At 41.8% G+C, this 11,136-nt stretch overlaps 1 protein-coding gene across 1 annotated transcript in view; it reads left to right on the top strand.

The window, feature by feature from the left end:
• Positions 1 to 921: 921 nt before the first annotated feature.
• The window catches only part of CHD2 (chromodomain helicase DNA binding protein 2), an 88,503-nt gene continuing 78,288 nt past the window's right edge, over positions 922 to 11,136 (top strand). The window contains exons 1-2 of the mRNA XM_074600575.1: positions 922 to 1,051; positions 9,710 to 9,790. The gene's annotated coding sequence lies outside the window, so the exon portion shown is untranslated. The remainder of the gene's footprint in view (positions 1,052 to 9,709; positions 9,791 to 11,136) is intronic.

Genomic DNA, 11,136 nt, shown 5'->3' with positions numbered 1-11,136 from the left:
CTGGCATCCTTCATCGCGCAGGTGAAGGAACCTCACCCAGCCAAGCCCTGGCACAGCTACAGAGGGGACCACCTACCTGGCCCCACTCCTCGGGGGGGGGCTCCAGACAACTTGTGGCTTTGAGGCATCTCTCCCTGGGCACTGGCACAGCCCTCCCTGCAGCCCTGTCACCCCGCCATGTTTGTCTCCTAACCACAACCTCTCTGAGGCTTACAGTTTAAAGATGTTGGCTTCCTGCAGTTTCTCTTGAAAATCAGCAATGTTCTCCGCTTTCTGGGCTCCTTTATGGTCCCGTTTCCTCACATCCAGCCTTTCTACCACCTCCTCATCATCAGCCCTGCTGCCGATGGCTCTGTTGCTGCCACCCAGCTCAGCTGGTGCCATCTGGGGACCTGCACAGCACTCCCCGCATCCCGGAGAGCCATGCGAGAAGGATGGATGGAGCTGGGCATGTTTAGCAGCTTGGCTGTGTGCTGTCTCTCACCTGGAACACGCTTGTCCTTCGTCAGTGAAGTCTGCTTTGTATGTTGGGAATGACTGAGCAGATGTTTAGGATGGTGAGTTTCCATATCCCTAGGTCAACTTTTCCCATATGGATAACTCGATGGTTAGAAACAGCGCCTTATCCATCCTACACATTGTTTGGCATTCTGTTCAGTTAACTTTTTGACTTGTCTTATCTGTCCTTGGATATTTATTTTTTTTTTAAAAAAAAGTCAACTACTGCCTCTTAGCAATTTCAGAAAACCTTGGTATCTAAAAAAAAGTTTGGCTCTTGAGAAGCAATTGTTAGTAGTAGCCATTTTTCTTTTCAGGTGTGAAAAGCAGAACTTCTGAATTCTTAAATCTTTTCAGGAAGGCAAGCTAATACAGTGGCTGGTGAAGGAGGATCCCTTTCTGAAATACACTTGGCCCTGTGCTGCGTCTGCTATGATGTGCCACCACCACGGCTTGCCTTGGCTTGGGATTTGCTCCTCATAGGAAAAACGCGGTGGATCTGGTCTGCCAGGAGGAGGGTTTGCCTCCCTGGTTGGAGCAGTCAGGAATGTGGGTGAGTCACTGCCTTGGTTGAGGAATGAAACCTTCCTTCCCAGTTTCTTATGCCTTTTTTTGTTTGCTTTTAGAACTGGAGTGTGTTGTTGAAGGTAACTCGTGCTCCCGTGGCTTCTCTGTGGCTCAATCTTAACACCTGGTTTCACATTTTGTATTTCTTTCTTAAAAGCACTCAGAAATCCATAGGATCCGGCAGATTTTATGAGATCAGAGCAGGCAAAACCACTTCTGTCCCCAGCGAACACAGCTCATTTTCAGTACAACCGGTGCAGCAGGGTGTAGTTGTTCTCACTAATTAAAATAGTGGCGATTTCTAAATACAAAATTAGAACAGTCTTTGAGGACAATTTGTTTCAAGAAGGCAAGAAAAGCAGAGGAGAAGAGAATGTGTAGGAAAGACACAAAAAACACAGCACAATTTTCTAACTTTTCTAGCTTTCAGCTCTTTGATTAAGCTTAGGGGGGGACCTGTGGCCATTTTGTGAATGATTTATCTGATTTCAAAGCTTTTTAATACCTCAAATGATATTACTACCTTTGAAAATAAGGTCCCTACTTTATGTGGATGCTTAAGTATGAGTTTAGGTTCTTTCTTTTATGTTTTGCAGATTGGAAAAAAAGGAGCTATTAAAAGCCTTTTCTTACATTATGCCATTTTTTCCTCTACTGCAATTTGACATCTAAAACTGATCTTTTTTTTCCCTTATATAATAGATAGCTTTCATTCTTGAGTTTGGTGTGGGGTTTTTTTGGGGTTGTTTTTTTTTTTTTTTTTTACATTTCGATGTAAGTCTGCCAGATATTCCCCAAAGCTCAGTATTTATATTTATTCCCCAGCAAGCATGTGACTTGTATGACTGCATAATTATATCAAAATGAATTTGGGTTCCTTTTGTTGCAAAATGTTCTTGGGCTACAGATACGATTTGAATGCGTGATAAGCTCTGAGTACTGAGATTACCAGAAAAACTATCTACAAAATCCTACGGATTAAGGTCATGCATGAGATATTTAATTCTCCTTCCTGTGAGGTTTGATTGCAAGATACAGTCTGCTCCCACTGACTTCTTAAAAATGAGAAAGCTTGAAAAATTGACTAGATTCTGTCAAATTTGTTTTGCTGCTAGAGGAGCTGGAGGTGTTGAAGAAATAGGGAACTGTGAGGAAAAGAAGAAGCAGGGACCAGGAGGCTCAAAATCCCTGCTGGCTCACAGCTTGAAAGCAAGGAAAGCCACCAAGATGACTCCCTTTTTTTTTCTGCCAGAATTTGATCCACTATAGAATTAACTCTATCAGAAGGGGCAGCTTTTCCTCTTCTTTGTTGCTGTGATTGCAGCAGTGTTTCAAGGCTGCAGTTGGGACCAAGGCTCCATTTTGCCTGGCCAAAGAATCCGTGTCCTTGCAAGTAAAAGACGCAAAGTGAGGGTAGGAGAAATGTGGAGAGCAGAATGGAGGTTGTGGGGGAAGCACCTTGGCCCTATAGAAATTCAGTTATAGGTGGGGTTTTTTTTTTCCCCCAGAGGCAGGTATATGATGACACAATATGCCATAGAGCCTTGACTTGACGGAAAGTAAAACTGGGATTGCGCTCTCTGGGCCAGCCGGGCCCTGAAGACCACTGCTCACCTCTAAACCAGGAGCTGAGTTTATTTTAAAGAGATGACCATTCTTCTGCTTGAATTTGCTCTGAGATCACCAGTTCTTTTTTTCCACAAGCTATTGAAAAATCCTCCGATGGGAATAGCTTCCAGTATTACGACATACAAATGGGGTGTATCCTTACGGAGAGCAAACCACGCTGGTTTTAACAGTTAAACATCGATCAGCCACATGCGCTCTCTCTCAAAATGACCTGGGGTTGTAACAATTTTGCCCCGTTGCAGACATTATTAGTCTCTTCTGTCCTTCATGCTGCCTGTAACTAGGGCATCGCTGCTGCCTGACTGCATGTCCCAAGGGAGCCGGGTGGTGTTTGTGCAAACCTGATTGGGCTGAGAAAGGGGTGGAGAAATGCAGTTCTCTGCCCAGGATATATTTAGTGAATGCAGCTGTGGGAGGCAACAGGAACAAGAGAGTTCTTGTATTGCCAGAGCTCTGACAGCTCACATGCCTAAGTAACCTCCTGTTTTCTTAGCAATATGTTCGTTCCCCCCCCCCCCCATAGCGTTTTTAATTTGAATGTAAAGTTATACTTTAATGGAGCCAGAATTCTTCCTGGAGCTTAAAAGTGAGATGCATTATGGTGCCAGCCTTGCTATAGCCCTTCAGGAGGAGCAGCAGGCACCTTCCATGTGCACTGGACCTTCTCCATGGCATGAAGGGAGATTTGACTTCATCCGTTAGAGAGGCTAGTGGTGAAGGAATATGCCTTTCATGTACACTGCAGCGCTTGCTTGGACTGGAAACAGCCCATCAGCACCAGTACGGCCCCTCCCAAGCAAATAAACTCTGCTTCTTGCTAGGGCTGATGAGCTGGGGTGGAGAGGCTGCTTTTGGTATTCCAGGGCAGTTCGTTGTGCTGTGCAAACTCTGCTGGTCTTCCTGGCATCTCTGAGATTCTCTGTTAAGTCATGGAATAAAAAAAAAGAGCACAAAAACTATTTTACAGACGCACCGGGTCAAGTGGGAGCATGTTGCTGTTGCTCTGCATTAGGACTAATTTGTCTGTGCTCCCTGGCCATGTTCAGGCTTGCCCCTGGAGAAAATAGACTAAGGCTGGGAATTCCCCAAGCATTTTCTTACCCGGCTTGTTCAGCAGTGCGCAACAGGCCATGAGCTAGTCTGCCTCAAACATTAAAAGTTTATGACAAATCAAACTGTAGAATATAAAAAGAACTTTTTTTTTTTTTTGGGGGGGGGGGAGTGGGCTGGTCCTGTTCTAATGCAGTTAAGGGGTTAGAAAAACAAGGCTGGTGCAGGGAGGTCCAAAGTATGTCTTTGTGTCTGGGCATAGCGCAGGGATGATGGAGATGTATCCATTTAGAGGGAGACAGACTATGCCATGGCATTCTTAGAGCTTGCCCCACCTTATGGTGTTTTTCCATCCCACAGCAGCATGGCTGGGAGATGCTGCAGTGGCACAGCAGTGTGACAGCAGTGACACAGGGCTCCTCTGCCAGGGCAGCACCCTGACCCTTCCCGCCCCACGCTGGGCTGCCTGGCTTTGCCCTTCCTGTGGCAGGGACTTGGACCCACCCGAAATTCCCATCAGAAATGCAGCTCCTGTGGGTGGCTTTCACAGTTCCTCCACAGGCTGGCACAGATCCTGAAACAAATCCAGCTTTTATCCATATTTTTCTATGTAGGGGTTCTGGATATAGCTGTCCCACCTTTGCATGGTGTGACCTGAGAGAATTTTGGCGGTTTATTGAAAATATACTAAAGTGTGTAGTATACCAAAGTGTAAAAAAAGAACAAATCTGCACTGAGCTTGATGCCCTGGGTACCCACGTATTCTCTCCCTAATTCTCACTAAGTCTGTGGCTGAGACTTGAGCTTTTTCAGCAGTTAAATGGTTAACTTCAGGACTAATTGGCTCTGAGGCTCCAGTCCTTTGCAACAGATTATTGGCATGCTGGTAAGAGCAGCTCCCTTCCTTCCCTTCCCCCATCATTATAAAAACATGTACTGTAGCGAGAAACCAAATACCACATGGCGCCCTACACGGAGCCCATCCGTGCTCCAGCTCGGTATTTAGCACAAAAGTCCCTTTATGTTTGGGAAGCGGAGGGAGAAAATTCTGGAAACGCAAGATCGCGGTGATACCGGCTGAATCAGCAGATTTATTTGCACTGACCGGGGCGCTGGAGCCTAGAGCCCGGTGTCCCAGCTCAGCCTGAACCCACTCGCCCCACGCCGGTGGGGATGGGTGTCCGGGTGGTTGCCCAAAGGTGGGAGATGCTGGTCCCTGCACAAGGAGAGCTCTGTGCGCGTCCCCCGTCCTTCCCTGTTTGTCAGGTCACGGCTTTGTGGAGGGCTCCGAAGAGTCCCTGAGGGACTGAATGTAAAGAGAGAAAAATGAAAGCTTTTAAAAGAAAGGGAAAAAAAAAAAAAAAGTTGCATTTATGGTTTCCTGCGGGGACGCCTGCGTTTGTAGGCAGCTGTCTACAGAGGCAGTCGCCATTTCGTGAAGCGGCGTTAATGCAGCGGGAGGAGACATGTTGTGTTCGGGGGAGTTTGTATTTTAAGGTTTTTCTCTCTGGTTTTCATCGAGAGGCTTATTCATGCCACCTTCACCCTCTTTCAGTCCAAAGGCTTTCATTTTTAAAGTTAAGCTAACAAAATAATAACAAGAAGTAAGAAAAACAAGGAAAAAGGGGAAAAGTTCTCCTGAGGGGAATCACAACCAGAATCGTGTCTCTCTCCACGAGACTTTAAAAAATTCAGAGGTGTAAGATGGTTCCAAAAACGCCACGAAGCCCCTAGCGAGGATAACCAGGATGATTAACACAGCTGCTCCGGCATCACGGAGGCATGGCTGAGGTGTTCAGGGGAAATGTAGTAGATTAGGCATGTTTTAAATACAGTGTTTGATTCTAGTATAAAAAGATGGCTGACTGGTCTATGCACACATGCTACCGGCCCTTTTTGACTTGCACAGGCTGACTTGACTTCCAGGTATTGAGATCTTAGTTTTGATCTAAAAAAATCTCAGGCCACTGCCAGTGCGGCAGAACCGCTCGTTTGATCAAAAGAGAAAAAACTGATTGTGGCAGGAGCAAGGTCAGACTGAATCCTCTTAACTGCAAAACTCGTGGAGAAAGCAACAGCATTTTTGTTAAGGGGCTTTGGTTTTGGAGTTTACTGTCTCCACTCCGGGATCTTTCACTTGCAAAATACATTATAAGGCTCATTTGTTTAACAAGTCGCTGGGAGAGGGAGCATTAATGCTGGCATTTGGGAATATGAGCGATATTGTTGCATTTGATTTTGGTTTCGTGTCATTATTTTCTGGTTTCAGAGTCAGGAAAAGCTGCTCATTTATTTTTCATGTAGCTGTATTTTTATCCTGGCTTCTTAAGGAGGCAGGGCTCACGAAATCGTGCTGTTAGAGGCCTTGAGCTTTTGATCCGATGTTCAGTTTCAACAAATTCTGGTTCTGGTGTTTCTGCGCTTTTGGGGGAGGCTGCAGGTTGTAGAGACAAATTAGTGGTTCTGCGAAAAAGGACTACAAAATGAGTGCAAAGGCTGTTTTTTTTCTGCTTTCCTTGTTGACGGAGCAATCGGCATCTCTGTGCCAGTTGACCGGTCAGTAACGTAGAGCCGAGAGCGACGGCGGGCTCTGTGGGCATGGCGCAGGCGCGGCGATGCTGGGGGGTATGCGGAAGCAGGCCTCCTTGTTTCAGCTGCTCACGAAAGGCTTGATAACTTCTAACCGCGATATTCATATCGAAACTAGGGTTGCAGAAAGGATTAGTCATACTTAAAACCAAGAGAAAGTCCCATTCCGCCATGTTAACTGCAGTTGAATTTTTGCAAGGCCTTTGATCTCCTCGCTCTGGGCCTAGAAGAGCATTTCTTTTTAAAGCCTGTCACCTGCGAAGATTTCTCTGAGATGCTGATTCCTTCGTGACAGAAAAGCAATGTAAAGAAACCTTTTTTGCCACCTCAAGATCGTTATTTTCTTGATTGCCCTTTTATATCCTCCAAGGGTTACATTAAATCTGCAGGTCAAATGTAACTGGAATGCAGCGTGCACCGACGACCATCAATATGTGTGGTACAGACCTCTCATGGAAACTTCATGTGCATCTTTGGTTTGTTCGTATAAGACTGTGCATTATAATGATAATATAAAGCATAAAATCATATATAAAAATTACTTTTCCAGCATATACTAATATGCCTTTCTGAACCTCTTAATTAGGTTATATTTTCTCCTATGCTTAATTCCATTTTATTATCATCACTTGAGTAGACTTTCTGAGTTTAAATAATTGTTTTTCAACTTCATTTTTTATTCTAATTTTCATTGTCTTTAGTGTGTGTGTATATCTCTATATAAAGATAATCCTTTATTAATCTGCTGAAGAGAATAGTTTTCATTCATGCAGCAAAAGTACTGTCCCTGAATATTCATTATCAGCACCTGATATCTTAGCCAGAAGCACAATATATTAATAATTGGAGTTTAAGGAAAAAAAAAAAAGCCAGTTATTAAAGTCCCAGTGTTTCATTTTTGTTCATGTTATGATTCTAAATTATTCAAGCATTTGACTGTATCTCCTACACATACAATTCATGTTCCCCATGCATTTTTTTCCTTAAAAGCATTCTATGGTCTCCTTTATCTTACATACGACGTCAGTGTTCAAATGTACTCTTTAATACCAGCAATGTGTGTGGATTGTTACAATAAAATTTTAGATGGTTCCCTGATTAAATGCATTTTTTTTTCACCTATTTGCTTCTACTTAAGTCTAACATTCAATCTCTTGATATTCTGTTTCATGGCAAGGTTTTAAAGGTATACTGAAGCAGATGAATAAGAGGTGAAGTACCTAGCACAATTTAATTCATATTATTCCTTTTGCCATTATTAATAAAAATAGGCAAGAATAAGAAATGTTGGGGAAAATACAAAGATTATTGATGCAGATATACCTGCATATATGTGCTTGCTCTTACTCTTGGAACTCACAGACCTCTGCTTTATGTTCTGGGTTAGTTCATGGCAGTTACATTTTCCAAGTACTGACATACATGTTCGTTCCTAAATTCATTTCATATGCTTCCAAATCCTTAGGACAACATTCCATTTAGACACACCAAGAAAAACCTGGAGTGATTCCACTGACCTAAATGTAATTACTCAGCTCTGAATTAAAGGCACAGGCACGTAACTGAAGACCCATATATTTGGAGTAACAAGAAGAGATCAAAATCCCAGCTTTTGTTATTAATCTAAATGTTTCTAGACCTTAAAACAAGACACATTTGTAGAGAGAGGTAGTAACTTCTTGTGAAATCCGCTATTAAATTTTGAAGCAAGTAAGTCGTCTTTTGGGCATACAGAATCTTGTTCAGGTCTTCTGCTGGGTGAAACTGCGATGACAGTTGCAGTCAGATTGTTCAGACAGTGATCAAGTGCTGTGGATGTCTCACCCAAGGTGTCTTGCGTCCCCTTTGCCGCTTTAATTGTACAAAAAGCCATTGACCTAATTTTGCAACGAGACTCTACCAACGGTGTTTTCTTGGGCTGATTACGTTTTTTCACCAGCTCACCTTCTAATACTAAGCTTTGACTAAATATGAAAAAAAAAACCCCAAAACATTGTGAATGATTTCAAGCTGAGAGAAGATTATCGCCGTTAGTGGCTTGGTCAGAGCGAAGGAGTATTTCTTTCAGCATGCAAATCTGTTGCCTGCAACAGTTAAAGCTGCTAAATCTGGAGCTTAGATGGAGGACATGCCTGATGTGCACAAAACCGCTCTAGTCCCTAGGCTGATGAGCGCTCCTAGATGGATAAAGCTCTGGCAGGAGCCAGTTTATAGCGAACTGACTGCAGGAAGAAAATATAAAAGCTCACGGGAAACATCCGTCTGACACAGAAGCTATTTCTGTTCAGGTGACATTCTAATCCAAGTGTGTCCCTGATATAGCATCACTACATCAAAAATTGATGGGACTCCACATCTAACAAGTGTTGACAAATACAAAGAAGTTTGTTTTGAGCTACAAAAATAAGGGGTCTTCTCTTTTATGTATATGGTACGTTACAACGGGGTGATTCAGGGCTTCATCAGACTGTCTATAAAATAAAAAAAAAATATGCTTATAAGATTTCAGAAAAAAGGCACAGTTTCTTTTCACTGCATGTGGCAATTTGCTGCATAATGCATCATTTTGTCAACTATTATATAGCAATCAATAAAATGCCTTATGGTGCTACCTGCACTCAGGAGACAAGAATGAAGATTGTTATGGAAACAGGCTTGAAACTTGCTTGAAATAAAAATCCCAGTTCTATACTTGCGTTTTTGGAGGCCCGGGTTGTTTTTCTTTTCTTTCTAGAGTAGCTGTAATTCATCTTGTTCGATTTGAGTGAAATTCATCATGTTTGCAAGGCTAGTATGAAGCCCCTGTGCCTCCACGATTTATCAAGAAAGTATATTTGTTGTTATGCTCGTCATCTAAACTTTCCAAAGTATCCACTAGAACTCAGATGGAGAGTTAGTAGAAAATAAAAATTAGAGCTTATAGTTGGGGGGGGAGGGGTGTCCTTGATTTTCATGTGTAAATACATATTTGTGCTAAGTCTGTTTTCCTTTTTCTGATTATATTCCTCAAATACTTAAGCAATCAAACTTTACTGGCTCATGTTTGCAGCAAATAAATTTCAAGGATAGACAGATGAATGCCTTTGGAAAATGAACTTTAAATCTGCACAAGGAAGTAATCAAGCTAGAATTTCAAATTATCCGGGTTTAAAAAAACCTCCAAATTATTATTAATTTCATTGCCAAATGTATTTTTTCCCAGCTACGTTTAAAATCCAAATACTCTGAAGATTTTGCTTAAAAGTTACAAAGTGTTCTCTTCTGACTCTTTACGTACCAATTGTGTGATATATTGGAAAGTGAGAGAACAGTATCTCTGTTTTGAAACGTAAAATTGTGTATGGCTCTCTTAATCTTGCCAATGCTTTTTTTACAGACTCTTGATAAAACAATGACCGCCTCCCAGCTCAGCAGAACACTCCTACGACTCTGCAGACCATATTTTCCAGCTAGAATGGTAAGAAAAAGAACACTGTTAGCAGCTTCTACTCTTTAAACAGATTTAAAACCCCACCAATATGTCTAATCCTTGCATGTTTCCAGTCCTGCAAGTATCCAAGCAGCAGGCTTCATCAGTAGGGAGAAATTAAAGTGTGTAAGTCACAGAACCTGCCTTTGCTTGCTATAGCTACAGGTATTAAAGTTCCTGGGAAGGTGCACATTACTTTCTTATTTGCTGTCAAAGGTGATTTCAGTACTAAGCGAAGTTGCATCATTCTTTTTCTCGTAAGGAGACATGTAATACCTTGTTAGCACTTACAGAAATTCTAGTGTCCAAGTAGGGACAGGCAAAATGGTCAATCAGTATTTTTTCTACCACGTCCCAGTCCTCTTATAAAAGTTTGTCAAGCCAAGCACAATAGTTTGTTACCTAAAAGCTGACCTGAAAAAAAACCAAATAACTTCTTACAGGTAGCAGGGGTTAAAAAATGGGGGTAAAGAAACAGATCCGTTGTTCCAAGCTCCAGTGGCTTACTTTAAGAAGCAATTAAACATATTATTAAACAATCACAAACTGTCATAAGATTTCATCAAAATAAGGGCTAGTGTATCTTTCCCGCCTTTCTTATACCTCTAAGACTGCTGTTTAAGGCAATCACTGTATGTTAAATGTTGACCAAATACAGTGTTAAATACCTTGACAGAGGTGGTTACTATTTCTTACAGTTAAGATGGCAACAAGGGATAATTAGAAGATGATCTGTAATAACAACAAAGAACTTCAAGTTTCAAACCTCCTTAGGAAAAGTGAACTTGATTTCTCATGAAAAATATATGTATATTCCTTAGTCAAGCTAATAGAAAGCACAATAATTAATGCTCTCATTAGACAACAGTTACTGGTCTTTTATTTGCCTTATTCTGTACAGGAACTCATGCAAAACTGAAATAGTGAAGTGGGTAAGTTTGGGAACTCTTAGATCCAAAATTTGAGCTCAGGCCACAAGATCACGTGTACAGGAACAATACTGATTCTTTGATGCATTGTGACCAACAAGTTAAAAATTTGCTTAGGAAAGACAGCTAAGATATTGGTTCCATTTCTCAATTCCATTACGTCCTTATAGTTTTTATTGATAGCTTATTTTTCTTTGGAAACAGGAATAAAAAGAGCTGAATCTTGGTTAAAATTGCTTCATTTTGAATAAATTGAAAAAGCACTGGAGTTTGGCTTAGCAGACTGAAAGATTTTTTTTCTTTACCATATGTTTATGACACTGATAGGAATTTGTTTCTAATTACTCTTGGTAATAAACCTTTTTCTTGCTGCTCGCAAGGTTCATCGTTCTAAACACGAGCACC

The sequence above is a fragment of the Larus michahellis genome, chromosome 9 (assembly GCF_964199755.1).
Source record: "Larus michahellis chromosome 9, bLarMic1.1, whole genome shotgun sequence".
Lineage (NCBI taxonomy): Eukaryota > Metazoa > Chordata > Aves > Charadriiformes > Laridae > Larus > Larus michahellis.
Note: the sequence above shows the minus strand (reverse complement) of the source record. Positions and strands in the feature narration are given on the sequence as shown.